Source organism: Mustela erminea, chromosome 5 (genome assembly GCF_009829155.1).
Source record: "Mustela erminea isolate mMusErm1 chromosome 5, mMusErm1.Pri, whole genome shotgun sequence".
Classification (NCBI taxonomy): domain Eukaryota; kingdom Metazoa; phylum Chordata; class Mammalia; order Carnivora; family Mustelidae; genus Mustela; species Mustela erminea.
This window is the reverse complement of record NC_045618.1, coordinates 87222154-87244846: the sequence shown is the minus strand read 5'-3', so window position 1 is coordinate 87244846 and position 22693 is coordinate 87222154. Positions and strand designations below refer to the sequence as shown.

Genomic DNA, 22693 nt, shown 5'->3' with positions numbered 1-22693 from the left:
ATTATAATAATCCCTGCCTTATATAAATGTTGTGAAGAGTGAATGGGATAAAGCACTTGGCATTGTTCCAGGCATTATTGTAAGCATCTAGCATGTGTTAATTTTTTTATTATCATACTTAGGAAGAAGAAGAATCATGGTGGATTAGCAATAGCTATAAGTACAGGCCCCAGGAGGGTGTTCGGTGCCTGGTACATAGCAGGTCTTAATATTTGTTGACTAAATAAACAAAGTTGTGAGTTCATTAAATAGGGCTATGTGGACTGAAAAAGTTGATTCTGATTTCAATATACCTCTTTTATTCTCAAAGCATACCTTACCTTCTGACATTCAACATAGACCAGAGCATAAGAAAATCTTGCCCATCACCTGCAAACAATTTGATGTGCTAAGCCAGTTAGGATACATTTAAACTTGAAATTAATGAGACAGTTACATTGTGAGTTTCTTGGTGTTTGGGTATACAACGAACTTTAAACTTAATATATTGTCACCAAATAAAGGTAGAGTAGTTGTAGAATTATACACTTAAAAATGAATTTCATTTAGATTACTGTGCTGAATTATGACTGTGTTAAACACAAAGCTACAAAATGCCCTTTATTCATTATCATGGAAGAAATACTACAAAAACAACTCTAATTTCTTTTTTTTTTAAGATTTTATTTTTTTATTTGGCAGAGATCACAAGTAGTCAGAAAGACAGGCAGAGAGAGAGAGAAAGGAGGAACAGGCTCCCAGAGAGCCCGTTGTGGGACTTGATCCCAGGACCCTGAGATCATGACCTGAGCCGAAGGCAGAGGCTTAGCCCACTGAGCCACCCAGGTGCCCCAACTCTAATTTCTATAGGAAAAATGATAGACCAAACTACTGTAAAGAGAGGCCAACAGAATGGGACCAGCTAATATGAGATCTGAATGGTTTCTCTTTGGTCCAGTGGTTGTGTGATTGCCACAGCATGAAGTAGTATTTGAGAGTAGGTGGGGAAGGGAAGAAGGAAGAGGACTAACTTTGAAAAATATTGTACTGCATGGAGTTATATGCAAACAATGAATCATGGAACACTACATCAAAAATAATGATGTACTGTATGGCAACTAACATAACATAATAAAAACATAAGAAAATAAATATCCATTATGGGTTAGGTACTTCATCATGTGCTAGGGAATTTACATTCCTTAATTCCTTGCTCAGAGCTATCCTATGAGATAGTTATCTCACTCTCTTTTCACTTCTGAGGATTAAAGCTTTAGGAGACAAAGGATAAACAGATGGAGCCAAGTTTTTTCTCTAGGTATCCCTATAAAGGTCCCTCTCCTTTTTACTATCTTTGGAAAGCGCATTAAATAGAAAGCCACTATGTAGTTTTCCAGCAGTCTGGCAGAGTTGCTATATTATCAGTTTCCTAGTTCATTAGTAATGGCAACTTAGGTACTGAAGAGATTCTAATGTAATTGAACTGTTCTTGCTGAGTTTATCCAGGGTTGATCTAATTTACTCCGTAACTTTCTCTTATATGCAGCATCTTAATTTATAATTTCTGGTACTAGGATTTGAAGCATCAGTAGTTGAGGGGTAGAATTAAAGAGAACACTGACAATGTTTTAATTCCTACTTGTTATTATGTTTTATCACTCTAAGCAATACAGAACAATAAAACTATTACGTTAGTAATGACTTTGGTTTAATAATGTAGTCCTGTATTAGGAAGCCCTAATAGTCCTGTATTAGGAAGCATAACTAAGACATAGAAAATTCTTTAATATAACACTCTTGGGACCATTTGGAGATGGTCATATTCTGATGGGCAATAGCAAGGAGCAGAACATTAAGTTGCCTGAGTGCCGATTGTGAAGGGAGAACAATGCAGGTGGCATGCCTTTTGTTTGGATCATGTCTTGTGATTTAGCTTTGGCACAACTGAGTCATTCTCCATACTGTAGAACTAACATTACATCTTCTGTCAGTTACAACTATCTCAAGGGTTGCATCTAATGTTACATCTAACATCAGGAAAACATAACCAAGGGTTAGAGAGAGTTAAAATAAGTTTTTTGTTTGTTTGTTTTTGTTTTTAACTCTTCCAACTAACTTAGGTGCTCTTGTAATGCTTGTATAAACTCGTGACTTTTCTCATGTTCTTAAAGTTGGAAAAGTTCACCAAAGCACTTTACTGCCAACATGATCAGGATATAAGTAGGTCACTGATGGTAGCTATCCTTACAATTAGATTCAGGGATCAAGAAGAGTAGATAGAGGCCATAAGTAGCCATTTAATAGCTTAATTTCTTTATTCTACCCATGACTTTTAGATTGCCAAACGCAAGTCTGTCTTAGACCCTGGCCAAGCTTAGTTGACCCTGATACCATCCTGCAACTAGGCAGAATTTGGGACAAGTGATGCTTATAAATTCTATGAGCTGTCTTGATTATGGAGCATCCAGAATCTTAATTTCTATCTGGGTTGGCTCATATTTCCTCTGTGGTAAATGAATCAATCATTGATAACTATACAGGATATCATGTGACCTCTTATGCTGGTGAAGGAAGAAATAAACAAATACATTCATTTGTTCAATGGGTATTTATTTATTTTAAAGATAGATTTATTTATTTATTTATTTATTTATTTATTTATTTATTTTAGAAGTGAGGACAGGGCAGAGAGAGAGGGAAAGTGAGAGAAGCAGATTCCCCACTGAGTGCAGAGCCTGGTGGTGTGGGACTCGAAGCAGGGCTCAGTCTCATGACCCTGAGATCACGACCTGGAGATCACAGCATGAGCTGAAATCAAGTTTGAACACTTAACTGACTGAGCCACCCAGGTGCCCCCAGTGCTGATGGGGATAAATGGTTATTAAAGTGACATTGAGGACACAGACTGACAGGACTTGGTCATTAATTAGATGAGTCAGAAAAGTCAAAGAGATCCTTGGATTAATGATTTTGGCTACATTGAGTAGACACCGAAGACAAGCAACATAGGGGAAATGCCTAGATAGGGAGAGAGCAAAGAAAGACATGAGCTCCCTTCTGAACATGATGCCTCAGAGGGCTTATGAGCTATCAAGTAGGCTATTGTTCATTAGGCAGTAGGACAAGCAAGTTGAAATAGCAGCAGAACCGGACTGGAGATAAAAGATAGGAGGGTGACCAGTGCATGGATACTCACTGAGGTTCTGCAAGTCACTGTAGTAACATGAAGTGCATAGAATGAGGAATAATGGTGGACTTATGGCAGACCCTCCAGAGAAGTATTGACATTTAAAGGATCATTTTCAAAGTGAAGATTTAAAGATAATATTAGGTGAAAGCATCTTTAAAATGTTTTGAAGGAGAAGAGGAAGGCATGCAAGTCTGAGCGTTTCCTTTCTTTTTCAGCACTGATTTGCCATTTTCTCCACCTCAAGTGAAGTCATACACATTCTGAATCAGAGTCTCTTTTGTTGTGGTTAAATTGATTCTTGAACACAAACCATTTTAAAACATGCAATGAAAAAAATGGAGAATAAAGGAAAACCAAAGCATCAAATTATCCATGGCTAAAACTTTTTGAATTTAGTGCATAATCAAAGCAACCATAAATGGCATGGCTGCCAACATTCAAGATGGCCAAAGAAGGACTTTGCTTCTTTTCCCTCTTACCTCTTACTTCCAATATCTTAACATTTTTTAAATCCTTTAGAGATTCAGATCTCTTTGTATTCTCTCTCCTATCTTGATCTCACAGGTGTGTGGCAGAAACCAAGAATAATGGCTCCCAACTTGTTCTTGAACTGCTTGTAAGGGACCTTTCACTAAATGCAAAGCCATTCTTCTTTTTATGTGGACAAATCCATGTCCACAAAACCTTGATTTTTGGTATGATTACAGTGGAACTCTTCCTCCTCCTTAAACACATGGTGGACCTATTCCTTATCCTGACATATCATCCAGCTTTGTTTCTGTTTTCCCCTCTGGGGAAGATAATGTGGTTTACATTCTTTTAGAAGTCTTGGACACCAAGAATGTTGAGGTCAGCCCAACTGGGGAAGTGAAGGAAAGAATGTCAGTTAACCCACTGGTGAAACCTCAGGAGTGTGCTTTGTAAGGGCCATTTTCTCCCTGTTTTTCTTTTTACCCCTTTGTATATTAACCACAAATAACCATCAGCCTTTAAATCAGCTTCACAAGAAGCCACCAACAAATGTTTAAAGCATCTCAACAACGTTTCCAAGAAAGTCCTGAATAAAATTGTTTTTGTATTGTTTTGTTTTTGTATTATTATTATTTTTTTACCCACTGTTCCCTGCCGATGCAAAATTTACTGAAATCTCAAATTTTAAGAAATCAGGAAATGTAGCAGAAGGAATGGTGGTGTTTTTCTAAGGTAACTTATTTTAAATGGAATAAATGGGTGCTTGGTGAGACAGAGAAAGGTCAAGGAATGAGAGACTTCATGCCCTCCAGAGTAATTGGATATTAGTGTGTTTTAGGAGCAATTCTCACTGAGTATAGAGAAATATCTTTCTTTTAAAAAATTTAGAAAACGTTTTTAAAATTTCTTTGGATTTAAAGCTTTATGAGATTTGGGAAGAAGAGAAGCAAAAGCCCAACAGAGAAGATTAACAAACATTGAGGATGTTGTTCCCAGCAGATTTTTTGGTGGATTTTTGTTTGTTTGGTTGGTTGTTTTTTGGTTTTCTGATTTTGTTTTTTGTGGGGTTTTGGGGTCAGAACCTGGGTATTTACTCAACATAACATTAAAACTCTCATTCAGATTTGAACAAAACAGACAAATGTACTCACATATACGCATGCATGTAAAAGTCCTTTCTTTTCCTTTGGGAGATAGTTTTAATGCTATCCAGCAAAGATTGTGAATAACACATAAATAAACAGCATAAGATGGGATGAGAAAAAAATGACAGAGGATTTTGAGTGTTTTTATAGAGGAATCTTCTTCTTCTATGGCCTTTCTTTTGAGGCATATTTCCATGTATTGTGTCACATGTTCTAGAATTCTTTTGTTATTCATGCCATAGAGATTTTCATGGGTTCACAGATTGTGCCTGGGTGTATAAGTTAGTGTGAAGATAGTTAAGTAAAGGAATAGACAAAGGGAAAGCAAAGTAATTCACTTGAAATCCAGAGACCTTTACAATGCTGAAAAGTAAGTAAAAGCAGATGTTGCAAAGTTTAGAAAATCAAGACATTATTTTCCTGTTTCCATTGAATTTTTTCTAAACACATTATAAATAAGCTTTGAAGTAATACAAAGTCCTCTGTTTGTTTTGCTGATAGCATCTTTTGTGAAAAACTTTATCAATGCTTGTTTAACTTATAGACTAAATGATATCTTAGTTGGTGAAAGAACTGACTGTATCTGCTGGCAAAGACAATGCTACAATGCTGAAATTATTTACAATGTCTGAGTCACTTAGATACCTATTTGATTAGATCTTTGGGGTTTAATGTTAAACAGCTCAAATATTTTATGCTATGCAAATTCAAACATGGAAAACCCCAATATTTCATTATCCACACACTTTACATTTAATTTTATATTTTATGAAGACTTTATGTTGCTCTGCAATAGAGAGACTTTGGTTTATTAATCTTCAGAATTAATCGAAAAAGAATAGCCTGTGAATTTGAAAATAAGGCTATTACTGCTTCATTCTTCCTTCCCCCATCCTCTAATATACACTCATGTTAAACTTCTAAAAGTCTTACATTGCGGCCTCTAGATATGAAGGCTATTTCAAATGAACTGTCATTCTTCAGATTTACTTCTAAAACTTAATACCTAAGAGAGCCCAGGGGAGAGTTCATTGCCAGAGCAAGGTGTTTGCTCGCTCAGGGAAGCTCTAGGACAGGTGCCCATCCTCACATGCTCCCTCTGGCCCTCATCATTTGGAGTCACTGAATGTCTTCCAGCTGTTAGAGAATGTCCCAGGCTCAAAACTGCATCCCTGCTGAGGATATGTTCAGGGTCTAAGCCAATTCTGGAAATGATTGGCTGCTAAAATATGGAACGAGGGAAATCAGTTCCTATCAACGACATAAACCATCATCTGTCTGTTATTACATTCACTCAGCTGGGTCACATATGACTCAATAATCAAATTACCACCCTATATATCTTAAATCTGCATGTTCACTTGACCACCATGTGGATGTGGAAAAACAAAGATAATCTAGGCTGTCTTCTCTTTATTTTGTTTATTTTAAATATGTCTTTTCCCCCTTGCATCTACAAGTAAAAAGCTTATAAAATTTTGAAAATTATATATCATAGAAAGCTAAAGTTCCCCGTGGTGGCCTTCTGCCCTCTCCACTGCTTGATACATTGTGAACAATTTGGTATGTATCAATTATGTCTTAATCATTAATGGGATTTTCTGTTATTAATACTGTACTAATACAACTGTGGCCTTTTAAACTTAATTTAAGTGAAAAATTAGCTGGATCAAAAAAATCTCTAAAGGTAGATAAAATTTAAGTGGGGGAAAAAATAAATCAGTCTTTTTCTGTTGTAATTTGTTTCAACTTCTTTCAAGAAGCATTGAAACAGCTTACAATAAAAACTAGGGCAGAGGAAAAATACAACTAAGAACCATTTGTAAAGTGTAAACGAGAGAAAGGGGAATTATTCAGAGAAGAGGAGAAATGTTAAAATCAATACATGCTAGTGGCAGAAAGTTATACCATTTGATATAAAACATTGCACAAAGTTTCAAATAGTCCTATTGAGATGCAAACACAAAACAACAAAACAAAAATGGGAAAAAAAAGTTAGTTTAAAAAGAATTTGCAGAGGAAACATTATCTGTGCTCAAAATGTGTCCTGCCTGGTGTCCATATATTTAACAATGCTGCTTTCAGGCAGGCACGATGGTCACATAACTTTGTGTTTCTCAGACCTAGTGTCATGCTGCCCAGTAGCAGGCCCTAAACACATTTTGTAGAATGGCAAGTGAATAAAACAGTGAATGAAGGAATGAGTGACACAGTTTTTGTTAGCCGTTTATTTATAACGCATATGTAAGTGCTTCCTTGCCTACCAGCTTCAAGGGCATGATGTTCAGTTCATTCACTTTTTTTTTTTTTTAAAGATTTTATTTATTTATTTGACAGACGGAGATCAGAAGTAGGCAGAGAGGCAGGCAGAGAGAGAGAGAGAGAGGAGGAAGGAGGCTCCCCGCAGAGCAGAGACCCTGATGTGGGGCTTGATCCCAGAACCCTGGGATCATGACCTGAGCCGAAGGCAGAGGCTTTAACCCACTGAGCCACCCAGGTGCCCCAGTTCATTCACTTTTTAAAAACAAATACTGAATGCCTTGTGGCACAGTTTTAAGTGTTATAAATACTGATGTGTGTAAGACAGTTTGTGCCTTCATAGAGCTTCTGCTCTAGTGGGGCAGAAGGAGAAGTGGAGAAAGCAGCTATGCTATGGAAAATCAGATAGACAAGTTCATGGTGCCGAGAGAGCTCAGAGGCAGAGAAGCTAATGCAGGGTAAGGGGAGAGCTGCAGCCCTTCATCGGGAAGCAACTGTGCAGGGTGCAGACAGAGAGACACAGTTGTGGTACGTAGCTTCCTGGTGATCGATCTGGCCTAAAATAGGGATAATGCTTGGGCTCTTAAAGAGTGGCATATATGATCCTCTTGACTATCTGATGTTTCGGGCAGGATTTGAACCGTTAGCAGAATAGTTATAGTTCTTTTAACTCTGTAACACTGAACTTACTAGTAAGGATCTGAGGAAGAAGTGTTCTGACCTTTAGACTGAAGGAAAGTTCCATGCTAAGCATTAGGTAATACAGTACATCCGACGTTCAGTCTGGTCCCAGCTGGACAGGGCACATTTGAAACAGCAAAACTGAAGAGAGACTGATGGAAAAACTACTGGCAAAATTGGACATATTTTTTCATGAGCATGAAAAGAGTGCTTATCCCGGACCAGGCAACAATAGGAAGCCATTATCATCGTGGGAGTAGTTGAAGCAGGAAGAGAAGGCTGCCTTTCAGGAGCCATGGCCGTAACTAGCAGAAAACAGTTAGAAGCCATGCCTGGAGAGGAAAGAGCTGGGTAAATGAATACTCAACCCTCTCTTTCCTCTTCCCTTAATTCTTTTGGACACTTTCCATTGGTTGAACCCAACTGGCAGTCAGAAGGCAATAGGGAGTGCAATTGATTCAGTCCTTAGAAATCAGCCTCCTGGGACGCCTGGGTGGCTCAGTGGGTTAAGCCTCTGCCTTCAGCTCAGGTCATGATCTCAGGGTCCTGGGATCGAGCCCCACATCGAGCTCTCTGCTTGGCAGGGAGCCTGCTTCCTCCTCTCTCTCTCTCTCTCTCTCTCTCTCTGCCTGCCTCTCTGCCTACTTACGATCTCTCTCTGTCAAATAAATAAATAAATTCTTAAAAAAAAAAAAAAAAGAAAGAAAGAAATCAGCCTCCTGGGAAGAAAGCAAGGGAAAACGTGGAGAAGAGTGGATCTAGAGGGGCAAATGAAGAATAGCTAGCATAATTGAGGATCTGATTTCTGATTCCATTAGTGGAGAGCTGTCCAATTTCATTCAATAAAGGTTGTAAGTTATAGGCTATGAAATACAGAATACATTGTTTTTGACTCTAGAAAACAGTACTGAATCATAAGAAACAACCTTCTTGTGTGTCTGTTGGAGGGGGAGGCTGGGTGGCTCAGTCAGTTAAGTGTCCAGTTCTTGATTTCAGCTCAGGTCATGTTCTCAGAGTCATGAGATCAAACCTGGTGTCGGTTTCGCATTGGGCATGCAGCCTGCTTAAGATTCCTTCTCTTCTTCCCACATCCTCCCCCCCCCCCAAAAAAAAAAACCAAACCCAAACCGAAATAGCCCTCTTTTCCTTTTTACCCCTCCTACTCTCCTTCCCTCTTTCCCTCCCTCCCTTCCTTTCTTTCTTTTTAGAGCGAGGGACAGGAAGGGGGGGAGGGGCAGAGGGAATGGAAGAGAGAGAATCTCATGCAGGCTTCACGCTCCAGCACAGAGCCCAGTGCAGGGTTCGATCGCATGACCCTGAGATCATGTCCTGAGATACAACCAAAATCAAGTCAGACGCTTAACTAACTGAGCGCAGGAGCCCTGTACTTATTTCTTGTTTTAGTAATATCTCCAGAACAGATTACTCTTACGACTCTCTTTGGTTTATAGACAACCAGAAGACTTACTTCAGACAAATCCCCACTCACCCCCTGTTTCTGACCGAGCATGGGAAGTATTGACAGTGATGCAATTTTCCAAAATACATCACTTATTTGAAGCGGCCTTTGGACAGCCTGAGAATATGTGGAAATCAGATCATGGACCCTAGATGAAGAGTGATCTGTAAATTTGGGATGGATCTGAGAAAAATATGAGAATGAAAATACTTTATTTCATAGATTTTGAGATACATTTTCACCCATCCTTTAACATCTCTGGAATCAGGATGTATTTTACAATTGCTGTAGTCTTAAAATAACTAGCAGCATTTTTCTTCTTTAGTGACACATGAAAAGAGTGGTACATTTAATGGTCCATGGCCTCTTCGAATAGTTAAAAAACTGAATGTCGAAAAGACATGTGTAAATATAATTCAGGTATTTCTCTATCTTGAGCAACCAGAATGTATCTCTGGCACTAGCTTATAACCCAAGGAAGCTGAAAACTAGTTAATTACTAGTTAATGTAATGATGATTTTGTAATGAGTACCAAAAATACTGAATTAAAAAAACATTCTGAAGCTGCATTCTGCCTTAGGAGTTTATTTTTTCCATTTATGAAGTCTTTAATGGATAGAGAAATAGAATAATGGCTGCATGTGAGCCAGCCATTTACCCTCTTTCCTATAAAGTAATTGAAAAGGAATTGTCTACATGGAGTTTATATAAAAACAGGAATCGTAAATTGATAACATAATTGTTTAGCATTGTCCAGGTCTTTGAAAAGTAGTATCTGATAGACACGTGTTGTCTTCTAAGGACACTGATGTGTTCTGCAGTAGGATTAATGTAGCACATTTTTTTATTATCAATACCATGTAAACATCGTTGCTTTTATTCTATACTTGCCAAGAAACCTTCGAATTAGCTCTCTGGGGCATTTGTGGCCTTGAAGATCTATTAGATGTTTTGTAAATGGTTAATCACTTTGGAATGTGGCTTAATATGAGCACAAACAGACAAATATCCTAGCCTCTTTCTTCTTTACCATGTGTATGGTCACTGTACTTTAGCTTGTCTTATAAAATTATTTCACAATTCTCCTTGCATCAGAGCCTTTTTTGAAGAGGCCTTCCCCTGAAAAGACTGTTGTGGCAGATAGCTTGTCCAGTGGGGAAGGCAGTCTGGGATTAAGAGGTGAATCCGATGAGGGCAACTTACTTCTGACCTCTATACCCTATCTTCACTGACGGGCACTTGTTTCACCCAAAGCCCTTGATTCCAGTGTATGCGGTGCTTTCACAAGTATCCTAATCATTTCCAGGCTTGCTTATAAATTGTTTTAGAATAAACAATCTTTGGACCTCATTAGTCACTGCACCAGGAACATGGTGTGCACTTCTGGTCAGCCGCCCTCAGTGAAGACATGATTAAAGTGAGGGTCCAGAGAAAGTTAGCTGATATGGACAAAAGAATAGGTTTCTATATTGATTAATTGGCTTAAATTGGTGAATTCATTAATTAAGTATTTTTTTCTGAGTGAAGCATAAAAAGAGAAGGGCTCTATAAAGGAAGAAGGCTGAAAGAGGAGATATGATTAAAAAAAAGCTATGCTTTTCTTGTTTATCGAATCCTGGTGTACCAGAGCTCAAGGCACTCTCAGAAGCTTGAAAGAGGTCTACAATGAATAGAATCTTGTGGAATACATTATCCAGGATGTGGTGCAGATTGAAAATATAAGTAGATTTATTTAAAGTTTAGATTAGCTCATAAACAGGTTAGGGAAACAGTAACACTTCGGGGTATGTCTACAACTCTAGAAGGAAATTAGACATATTCCTCCACCATATTTGCTTTGCTGTGCCCATCAGAGAAAGATTATTACGGTGAATGGGTCACAGGTAGGATATATATCGTAGTCACTCTAGGCAGGTAAGACAAGTGCCAAAATGTGGAAAAAAATTGGACTCACTGAATTAGCCAAGTTCCAAGGCCATGTAAGTAAAATAACTGCATGTGAATTCTTGGGGCATTAGTGGTGGACAGCCTCTGGAAGAGTGTACCTTGTACACTAGAAGCATCCAATCTTGTTACCAGAGGACCATACAATAAAGTGCATATGTTGGATACAGTCAGAATCGGGGGTCATGTAACCTTCTGTTTCATAGACCACCATGTTGCTTGTGTCAAGCCTTTTTTGTACAGAGAACCAAGGTTTTGTCTGCAATTAATGCATAATAAATGAGACCCAGCCATATATATAAAAAAAGAAATAAAAGTTTCCTTTAAGCTATATCCTTTTAAAATGTTCCTGGAAAAGGGCCTCTATTCTTTTATTTAAAACAAAACTGGAAATGTGGTAGAAATATTTTTGTAGTAATTTTTTTTTTTTTTACAAATAAGTTTTATTGGCATTCTTTGTTGTCTCTCCCAGTATGAATTAGTTCCTTACATAATTTACTTCTGTTTTCAACGAAGAAGGCTGAAACTCACTTAAATTAAAACAGCCTGCAGTTCTATTAGGATGCATGTGGTACTGTTTCCCACCTTTTATCTTCACTGATGATAATAATATATTTTTTCTTTCACAAATTTGCTGGCGTGTTTTAAAAGGATATCTCCAGATGTGTTCATAAGCACACATTTGTACACACATGAGGGACAGAGGCATTTACAAATTATGAGGCCTGATCTATTGTTGTCACAGATTCTTTAGAGTAGATCACAACCAAGTAATGCTCTCAGCATTTTATCTAAGGGGTTGGTGGATACATATGGGTGATTTCTTAAAACCATGGCCTGAATTCTAAAAAAGGATCAACTAATATGGTTATATGTTTAAGTATCATAAATTGAAATGAGAAATACTTTGTTTTTTTTTTTCTTTTTTAAAAAAATAAGGAACACTTCACGAATTTTGCGTGTCATCCTTGCGCAGGGGCCAGGCTAATCTTCTCTCTATCGTTCCAATTTTTGTATATGTGCTGCCGAAACGAGCACAAGAAATACCTTAAGTTGTCCTTTGGGTTTTGTTTTTTGTTTTAAGAAGACTTGAATTGCCTTAGTTAGCTCCTAAAGTTTTGGAAGTTCAAGAATTATAAAAATACAAGTTTGTGCTTATAGATCTTTTTCTGCACATTATTTCTTTATGGCTTTTACATGGGGTATACATATAATAAAAAAATCAATGCCTATCCAATACATTTTTCAACTGGGGACCACATTTTGTGACTAAACAGGCAAATAAGTTACACTGAATATTAGCATCTGGAAGCATTTTTGTCCAGTGAGTGACTACATGGGTTTAAAATCAATTAACACAATTAAATCACACCTAAAATTTGATACTAAATGATTTAAGTTCAGCTATGTGTTCAGCAATTATACAAGGTGTATTAGTATGAAAGAATGCAACCAAAACTGAGAGAGCAGAATATACAGTTGGCTTTTGAATAACATGGGTTTGAACTGCGTATGTCCACTTACACATAGAGTGTTTTCAGTAAATACAACACTGTGCTGTAAATGTATTTTTCTCTTCCTTATGATTTTCTTAATAACATTTTCTATTCCCTAGCTTACTTTAGTTTAAGAATATAGTATATAATACGTATAACATACAAAGTATGTGTTAATTGACTGTTTATGTTCTTGGTGAGGTTTTCAGTCAACAGTAGTTAAGTTTTTGGGAAATCAGTTATACATGGATTTTCAACTGCGTGGGGTGGGGGTGGGGCACTCATTGGCACTTCTAACCCTTGTGTTGTTCAAGGTCAGCTGTATAACTCCTTCTAAACATTCATTTAATGAAAATTCTACTGCAAGTGAAATCATACCGTAATTTGTTGTAATGCTTTTATAGTTTAAGAAACATTTTATTGGGGCGCCTGGGTGGCTCAGTGGGTTAAGCCTCTGCCTTAGGCTCAGGTCATGATCCCAGGGTCCTGGGATCCAGCCCCGCATCAGTCTCTCTTCTCAGCGGGGAGCCTGCTTCCTCCTCTCTCTCTGCCTGCCTCTCTGCCTGCTTGTGATCTCTCTCTGTCAAATAAATAAATAAAATCTTAAAAAAAAAAAAGAAACACTTTATTGCACATTATTTCATTTGGCCCACAGAGAACTCTGTGTGAAGTATCACTCCCACTTTATAGACAAAGAAAAGCATTTCCATCAGCATGACAAAAAAATTCTAGTATCTCCCTTTTCTCAGGCTCTCTTCTCTATTCCATTTACCACATGGCTACCAGAGTAAGCTTTCTCTTGCTGCAAATCCTTTAACGATGCCCCATTGCAGGTATATTCATGTCCTCTAAGTGGTAACTTTTGAGCCCTTTATTTTCCTGCGCCTACCCATGTTCAAGCTCAGGGGTTGGAAACTTCTGTCAGGCACCAAATAGCAAATATTTTAAACTTATGCACTATATGTTTCTGCCACAGCTACATAACTGTTGCTGTAGCATGAAAGCAGTTATAGATAATACTTAAACAAATGAGAATCACTCTGTGGTCAGGCCAGATTTACAGAAACAGGTGGTCAGCGAGATTTTTCCTGCAGGTTGTTTGCCAACCACTAGTTTTATAATACAGTCTCCTAGAATGTGGGGGAAAAACTGTCAGAAATTGTATTCATATATATATATATATTTTAAAGATTTTATTTATTTATTTGACAGACAGAGATTACAAGTAGGCAGAGAGGCAGTCAGAGAGAGAGAGAGAGGAGAAAGCAGGCTCCCTGCTAAGCAGAGAGCCCGATGAAGGGCTCGATCCCAGGACCCTGGGATCATGACCTGAGCCGAAGGCAGAGGCTTTAACCCACTGAGCCACCCAAGTGCCCTATGTATTCATATATTTTTAATCCCATCCTTTTTTAAATTTAATTTTTGTGTATATTTTATATTATATATAATTATATTCGCTATACTTTATGTGTATTTAGAGCACATAATTAATTTAATTATTACTAATAGGATTTTATTTTATAAAGTTGAGGGATTAACTCTCTGTTCCACCAACCCACACCTGAGCTTCTGGCAATTCTCTGGACATACCAGACTATTTCTTGCCTCTGTGCCTTTGCTCATGCTTTCCTTTCATGTATTTAACACTGTTTTTGCTTGTTATTCTTTCTTGCATCTCAGACCTTCCTCTCTGAAATCCCTTTCCTTGAAGTATATCACTTTGAAATTCCTTTAGTTAGGGTTTACTAGAGGAAAAAAATATCTTTCTTTTCCCGAAGACATCATTATAACAATGATACTTTTGCTGGGTATAGAATTCTAGGTATAGAATTCTATGCAGCACATTGAGACTGTAATTCCACTGTCTTTTGGCTTTCATTATTGTTTTTGTCAGCTGTCAAATTTCTGTTGTGGAAGTAATCTGTTCTTTATTCTCTGGCTGTCTTTTTTTTGGGGGGGGGGTGTAATGCAGTTTTACAATGCAATTTCTTTATGTGTATTTCATTTTATTTGCCTGTGCAAGATTCATTGCAATTCATGAGTTTGATTTGGTGTCCTTTTTTTCAGTTCTAAAAAAATGTTTGTCATTACTTCAAATGTTGCCCCGTTCCTGCCTCATTATTTTTCTCCTCTCCTTTTGGAACTCCAATTGAACACAAGTTAGCCCTCATTCTTTAGCCAATATATCCCAATTTCTCTTCTATATTTCTTTTTCCACTGTGCTGCATTCTGAATAATTTCTTCTACCCTATTTTCTAGTGTACTAATTTCCCCCTCATTTATGTCTATATTGATGTTGAATCCATTTATTGGGATTATTTTTTAGTCTTTTTATTTGGAAATAACAAAACATTTAGAACTCATGGATAAGTTGCAAAAATAAGAATAGTACAAAGAACACTTGCATACGTTTTGCCCTGATATACCTATTATCAAGATTGTACTCCATCTGCTTTATCATTTGTGCTCTCTCTCCCTGTCTATGAATAACTTTAATATATTACACAAGCTTTTTGTGATAATTTATACATATGTACACACATATATATACTTTATATATATGCATCCATATCATATATATTATATACATAAATAATTTTTTTCTGAAGCATTTGTAGGTAAATGAAATACATCATGGCCCTTTACCTGTGAGTACTTCAATATTTAGTTCTGAAGAATAAGGATATTTTCATGTAATTACAAAAAGTTACCAATTTCAAAAATTTTTATGGAATAAATTTAACAATTAGAAAGCATTGGTACAGGGCGTTTATTTAATCTCCTGCCAAATTTAATTTTTTGGTTGACTCAGTAATGTCTTTTATAGTATTTCCCCCCCTCCTATACAGGAGAGTTAGATACTATATAAGCCTCTTTTAATCTGGAACATTTCCTTAGTTTTTCTTTGGGTTTTTATTTGTTGTTGTTGTTGTTGTTTTAATTATTATTATATGTACATCCTGGAAGACCATAGCCCTTATACTCAACTTTTAAAAATAGAATATTCCTAACTTGTGGTTTCCTGTTTCCTCATGATTAGATCCAACTTATGCATTTTTGGCAAGAATACTAAATCAAGGATACCATGTCTTTCTCAGGGTATGACATCTGTAGGTGGCAATATTAATTTTGATCAGTCAATTTATCCAATTTCTCTTCTGTTTACTTACCTTTTTTTTCCTCTTCTTTTGCAACCAATAAGCAGTTTGTGAGGTAGTATTTTAAGCCCTACAAATAGCCTGCTCCTATGAGAGGGAAATGAGGAGTTGCCATTCAGCTGTTATAGTTTCAGTTATTTGAGACAAATAACTTCTAGAGATCTGCTGTACAACATTATACCTATGGTTAACGATATTGAATTGTAAACTTAAAAATTTTTGAAGAGGTTAAATCTCATGTTAAGTGTTCTTACCTCAATTAAAAAAAATCTGTGTATACAGAAGATAAAATCAGGTAAATAAGTTAGCTGGCATGCAAAAACAAATAGACAAAAATAATAAACCCAAATATCCTGTTTCTTCTAAAAAGTCTCCCTAGATTTAGCATTCAGTGATGATTCTTACCAGCTCTAGTCTTTACAATTGTTGCAAAAATTATTCATTTAAAATTAATTTTATTTTTTAATTCCAAAGATCTGATTCTTTTCAAATTTGCTAAAGGTGCATTTTTATATTTTCCCTTTCCTTTTAAATTTTATCCCATTTTTATTTATTTCTTTAAGTACACTAGGAATAACTATTTTATAATCTATGTCTAAAGATTCAATATCTTGAATCTTTGAAGCTCTTTTTCTGCATTCCACAGTTTCTGCTGGACCTTGCTTCATGGTACCTTTTCTCAGTGATATGGATTTGGTCTTCACATTCACTCAAAGGCCATTGTATGGTTAAACATCTCAGGGACTATTCCTGCTAATCTGTTCAGGAAGAGACACATTTTCTTACAGTCCTCTGGGGCAGGGGATAGGATAAGGTGAGTTTACTTCTAGATCATCCTTTCCCTGCAGGTGTAGTCCTTTGGAGAAAGAGTTTAATATAGGAATCTCTTCAATTTGTCTTTCCACCTTATGGGACCTGGGCTTTCATTTTGTTTTCTCTCACCCTGAGAGGTCTACAAATGAAAACTCAGACTTCCCTAACTGACAAAGTCCTGGAGCAAAAGCAACTACAGAGCTGTGCTCCTCCTCTAAGCTCCTGCTTGACTTAGATTTTAGCCTGATTATCCCATACTTTTATTCTCAGCTTTTTAATGGTGTTAAAATGTTTTTGTACATTATCCAGTATTGTTTTCATTGAGAAGACTAGTTTGAATAACTTGGGCTTCGATATTCCCCCATGCTATAATTTCTAGATTAAATGTTTTCTTTTATCTGTTCTGTCTCTCAGAAACACTCTTAAATTTAATCTTAGTTCAAGTGTCATCTCCTCCATAAAGACATTTCTGAACAAATCCCTCCTCCAAGATACAATGGGTTATTTTTCTATTCCAGCATGCCCCAGCAAATATAGTGCTTTGTTACTTGGTTGCTTTCTTTTGCTTTTCCGTCTGTCTCTTCCAAAGATACTGTAAATTCTTAGAGAGTAGATACCAAATCTTACTCATTTTTGTGTTCTCAGGACCTGGTATTATGCTTGGCTTGTAATGGACCCATAAAAGATATTTGTCAAATGAAAGAATGAAAGCAGATCCAACTTTCCAGTGGACTGTACTCTTTGAAAACTGGTGTGTCTTGTTTGTTTTTGTGTTTTCAGTGTTGAGTACAGTATCTGTCCTGTGCTAGTTGTCTTATAACTATTTGTTGTTGACAGAACTTTTTTTTGTCCAAATGGAATTGAGATAGGCTAAGGGACAGAAGCCAGGGGACACAAGCAGGCTAATTCATAGAATGGGGTATTTGTGATGATGGTAGCAATGGTAGTAGAGTTACTGTGAGTCCTGAAGGGACATTATCTGGTTTGTCTAACCAAAGAGATGGAAATTTTGAATTCTAGGGAATTTGTAATTCACAATTATTCAGAGATAATAGGCTAGAGAGGCAGATCCAGACAGAAGGCATAATTGAAGCAGCTCCAGCATTAGAAAAGGTAGTGGCACAAGTAGAGGTGTGTCAGGAGAGGTCTTCTTTGGCTTGCATTCTGGTCTTTTGGGGGAGGGTATGTGTAGAGCACAAACCAGGGGTTGGAGGAAGGGCAGAAGGAGAGGGAGAAAGAAAATCTTATGCAGGCTTCACGATCAGGGCGGAGCCTGATGTCACGACCCTGAGATCATGACCTGAGCTGAAATCAGGAGTTGGACACTTAGCCACTGAGCCACCCAGGCACCCTGCATTTTGGTCTTAAGATTTGATTGCCGCATGGGACTGTTGTGTGCTTTGAGCAATACATGGGCCAGTTTTTAGGGTGAGCAAACTTCTTTTGGGCTAGCTATTACAATGAGGACAAAATTTTATGGCTAGAGATTCTATTTCCACCAGGTCTGCTTTTAAAACTTCAGAATTTGGTCCTCTTAGCTTGAGTCACCTGACTGCCCCTTTCCAGTAAGTGCCAATCAAGCTTCAGCATCCCCAGATCCACAGTAATTGCTGCTCCTGGGCCTCCCTCCAAAACACGGTCCCCAATGTGTGCCTCTGTTGTAATGTTTCCAGTTGTAATGATTCCAGTATGCCTTTGTTGTGTCTACTCAGAGTTCAAGGCTCAACTAAAATTCTAACTCTGCTAAGATACCCTCTATTACTCCATCCCATTGACCAAACTCCTATAGATTATCTGAACGCTCAACATTCTGCATTTAATTATATTTAGTTTTATCATGCTCCTTAATTATTTCCTCAGGGCTACTTCTCTGTCCCAGTGTTGATTGTTGGCTCTCTAAAGACTCTTGTGTTCACCCTGGCCATTGATCTAGTTAGGGCACTGGTTATACACTGAAGAAGTACTTGTTGACACACTGAATATAGAGAGAGAACATTCCCACACCTTTTAAATCATCCTGTCTCATGTGATAAAATCTCGGAGAATTCTAGGAGTTGGATTGAATGAGGGTCCTTTTTGCTTTGTTTTATAATCTTTGTTTTCTAGAAATATGAGAGGATATCATGTGGTTTGCCCAACTTCAGGCATTTAGAGATTTAAGTCTGGGAGCGGGACCGCCAGAATTACAATCTAAGCATGACGACTGCAGTTGAGGACTTAATCTTCTCATGACTCTTCTGCGAAAACACAGGCATAGCACCATTTACCCTATACTAGGTAACATACCATGGGGATGTGGTATTGGTTTCCTTTCCTAACTTCCAGTGCCTATAGAATTTGGTTTAAATCAACACATTGGTGTAAGTTATACCAATTGGATTTGTTTAATTCATATGTAGTTAAAATTAAAGAATCACCAAAACAAAGTATTTCATTACTGCTGTTTTGTTTACAGGTTCTTTTCAGTGTTTTATTTAGACTGTCACAGCTACTCTGTTCATAGCAAAACCTATCAGTGGATTACTGTATATGGAGTTTCTGCAGGGGGCCATGGTGTTCGGACCATTTTCCCATGGAAAGCTCTGCCAGCCCTTACAGTGCCCTGGTGCTTTAAGTCTTCTTTTGGAGGTGGCCTTCCCTTAGGCGGTCATTCTGAAGAGCCTTTCAAGAACCTGAAATATTGCCATTGGAGCGTTTCCCAGAAGGAAATTGAACCACAAATTTTTGAAGTGCAGAGAACTCTCTACCAGGAGTATGTCATGTGTCTAGACATATTCTGATGTGTTTTTCATTACAATAATGCAATAATATGGGCTGCACCAAATGATAGGGTAAATTCATTAAGACTGTTTTCTTGTCCATTTCTTTCACAACACTCAGTGAAAAGGACACTATGAACTATGAGCTACCTATGTGTAGCATCTGCCTTGTTTTCTTTTCCTTCTAATCTCTTTATACTTTTTTCTTTCTGTTTTTGTTTTGTTTTGCTCTTCACTTTTCTCTGAGTAGAAAAATAAGAGTTTATCAGTCCTACTATATTTCTCAGCTGATTGGAGAGGGAAAAAAATCAACCTGAGCTGACTAATAGAGAGCCAGGGAATTACACATAAATCAGCAGTTACATAAGGGAAGGAATGAAATTTAGCTAAGGAAATTGGGATCTCGGCTGCCATGAAGAAAATAAATGAGACAATGTAGAATCATTATAAGAAGACTGGGTGGTCTACAAGGAAGAGGGCAGATTGTGCAAACTGACATTTGAGGAATCAGCCTGAATGTTGTTGCTTGGGACTAGTGCTGTTCATTGGTGTCATAGCAAAATGTGCTTTATGTGTGGAAGAATTGAGGAGCCGTGGCTGATAGGAAAGGCTCTGAAATACAGGAGGGGGCTTAACCTCCTTGTCTCTGAGGTGTGCTTTCTCTTTCGAGTGGAAAGTCCAGAGGCCCTCCCATTAGAATCCCTCTGGAATCCCAGCTGGACTGTCTTTGCTCCTGCAGGGACCAGAGCACACCTGCAGAGAGAGGGCTTTCTCTTCCAACCACCTGCATTCACTTCCTTGAGTGTGCTGTGGTTCCAAGGATGGCCATTACCCACTACCAGCTTCAGTTACAGTGAGAAGTGAGGGCTCTCTTGGGCACAATGTCCCCTGGCTTAGGCTGCTCTCTGTGGTTTGGATTTCTGGGACCATTGTCTTAACCCACTGAACTTCCTGGTTTCTGGGCTATCTCCTATTCTTTTACCTCAGGATCCTTTGCTTCTCCTCACTTTGTCTAACTTGCTGAATTCTACTCTCTGTTTTTATTTCTGACCACGAGTAATCATGTTTGCCCATGTAATTGTTTCCTGTTTTCTAAATGTTGGGGATGTGGGGCCTGTATTCCAAGGATGCAGACTGGTGGGCCGTGGGCCCAGTCTGACCTGCAGCTATGTTTCATTTGCCCCATCCCGAGTTTATTTACATTGTGTGTGTGTGTGTGTGTGTGTGTGTGTGTGTGTGTGTAACTGAATCAGTTGCTAATATTTTAAAAATTGGAAGATTTCACATGAAAGTCTGGATTTCTGACGTCCCTGAAAAACAGATTTGGCAACCATTGCCTGGAACAACAGTGTATCAGTCTCTCTTTTTAGTTCTTCGTAGTTTATACCATGCCCTATTTTTCTTGTGGTTATTTTTTTTTTAATAGAGGAAAGAGAGAAATGAAAGATTTCTTTTATCCCAGTATTTGTAAATGTTTTTCTAACAAGATTTCCTTCAGTCTTGTTAGCTGCCTGATTCCCTTCAAAGGACTTCAGTTTGTGACCACTACTTAGACCTTGTGCTTTGGAGCGTGCTAGGTGTTGGCCCCAAGTTTGGATCCCAACTCTTGCTTGTTGCTCCTCTAATTTCTATCCCCATGCCATCAATGCCCTCCCTTGGCCATCCCAGCCAAGCTAATAATGGCCATACCTTGGGAGTGGCAGTACTGGAAGATGGCATTTTAGAGGCCAGATTGCATCTACACAGGATCGTATTTATCCTTGTTGATTCTATGACAAATTCCCTTAAAGAAGATGATGCTTGCACGTGTGCCTTCATAGTCATTTTCTCCCAGTAGTAAACACCAAAGAATCTATTCCTCATGCTTTGTTTTTTGTTTGTTTGTTTGTTTGTTTTGCTTGTTTGCTTGCTTGTATGTTTCAGTCAGTCTCTCCCAAATGAAACTATTACTATTTTTAAAAATACAATTCTGCTTTATATCACTCCACTTGTTATCTGGAAGCCTGCTCTAGAAACAATATGCTTTGCCTCAGAAGGAGAGGAAGAATAATTTGAGTGATAATATGTATCACAGTAACATATTAAAAGCTAATGTATGTATGTCATATAGTAATTAACCAATACATAGTAGTTAATACTGCAGACTCTGGGGCCAGACTCTTTGGATTCATATGGTTACTCTCTCACTGTCTCATTGAACGTAACCATGGACAAGATACTTAACCTTTGTACTCAGTTTCTTTATAAAATGGTGCTAATGACAGTGTATACTTCATGCGCTTGGCATAAGGGTTAAAGCTGTTATTTATAAAATGTTTGCTACTTAGTGTATACTCTATAAATGTTGGCTATTGCCTTTATTTCAGGGTCCCCTATATGGTAGGCTCTTGTGTTAGATACAGAGATAAGTAAAACATGATCTTTACCCTGAAGAAGCTCATGGTTTACTATATGAGGAGATACTTAATATGGGAATAATCATAGATGCATTCAAGTTACAGTAGCGACCATGGAAGAAGGGACTCTTATCTGGACAGATCATGGAAATGTTCAACCTCTTTTGAGAGAAGAATTCTTGAGAGAATAATTTGAAGGAGAGGTAAGGTGTCCCCACTAGTTCAGATACCATTTGCATTTATTTGATCTAGGAGTGCAAGGCCAAGCAAGGCTTTCAGGAACAGACCACTAACTGGTGCCAGTTTTTACATTCCTCAGAGTGGCAAAGATTGGTGTCCCAGAACAGCTATCAGCCTCCGCAGAATTTGACTGCAAATGTGACAGGCCCTCAAATGACCTTGCTGTGGCCTTTAAACTCTCCTGTCCCCAAATCCAATCAGAACTTCAGGTATTGTTACTGTGCATATCAAAGCAGCATCTGTCTAGACCTGGTAATGCTCCTTCCCACCAGTGACAGCATACATGTAACCTAAAAATGGAGGAAGCCTTTGATATCATCTGGTTCAATCCCTTCATCCTACAGCTGAGCACAGTAAAACTCATAGAGGGAAAGCAACTTTTATGAAATGATTGATTACCATATCTGACAGGCCTAGACCCAAAAGACATATTGAGCAGCTTTTATTATTTCATATTATTTCATGGAAACGATATAAAACAGATTGCACCTGAAGGTCTACTTTAACAATAGCATACACAGGTTGGTCAAAGGAGTTGTATCTTCATGAACTTAAAAGTCTACCAAAAAGTGAGATTCACCCTATTGGTAGTTGAGATATAAGGGTTTTGTTAGGTAGCATAGATTATGTTTTTCATCATTAAATTTCTCACCCTTAATAAATATTGCTGATTGACTTTGAAAGGTTTGGTTGAATTGTTTG

At 37.8% G+C, this 22693-nt stretch overlaps 1 protein-coding gene and 1 non-coding gene across 3 annotated transcripts in view; one reads left to right on the top strand and one right to left on the bottom strand.

Moving 5' to 3' along the window:
• The window catches only part of SLC25A21 (solute carrier family 25 member 21), a 493157-nt gene that overhangs the window by 79592 nt on the left and 390872 nt on the right, over positions 1-22693 (top strand). The window lies entirely within an intron of this gene.
• Positions 12060-12167, bottom strand: LOC116592117. Its single transcript, XR_004286310.1, has one exon. It is a non-coding gene; the product is annotated as a U6 spliceosomal RNA (small nuclear RNA).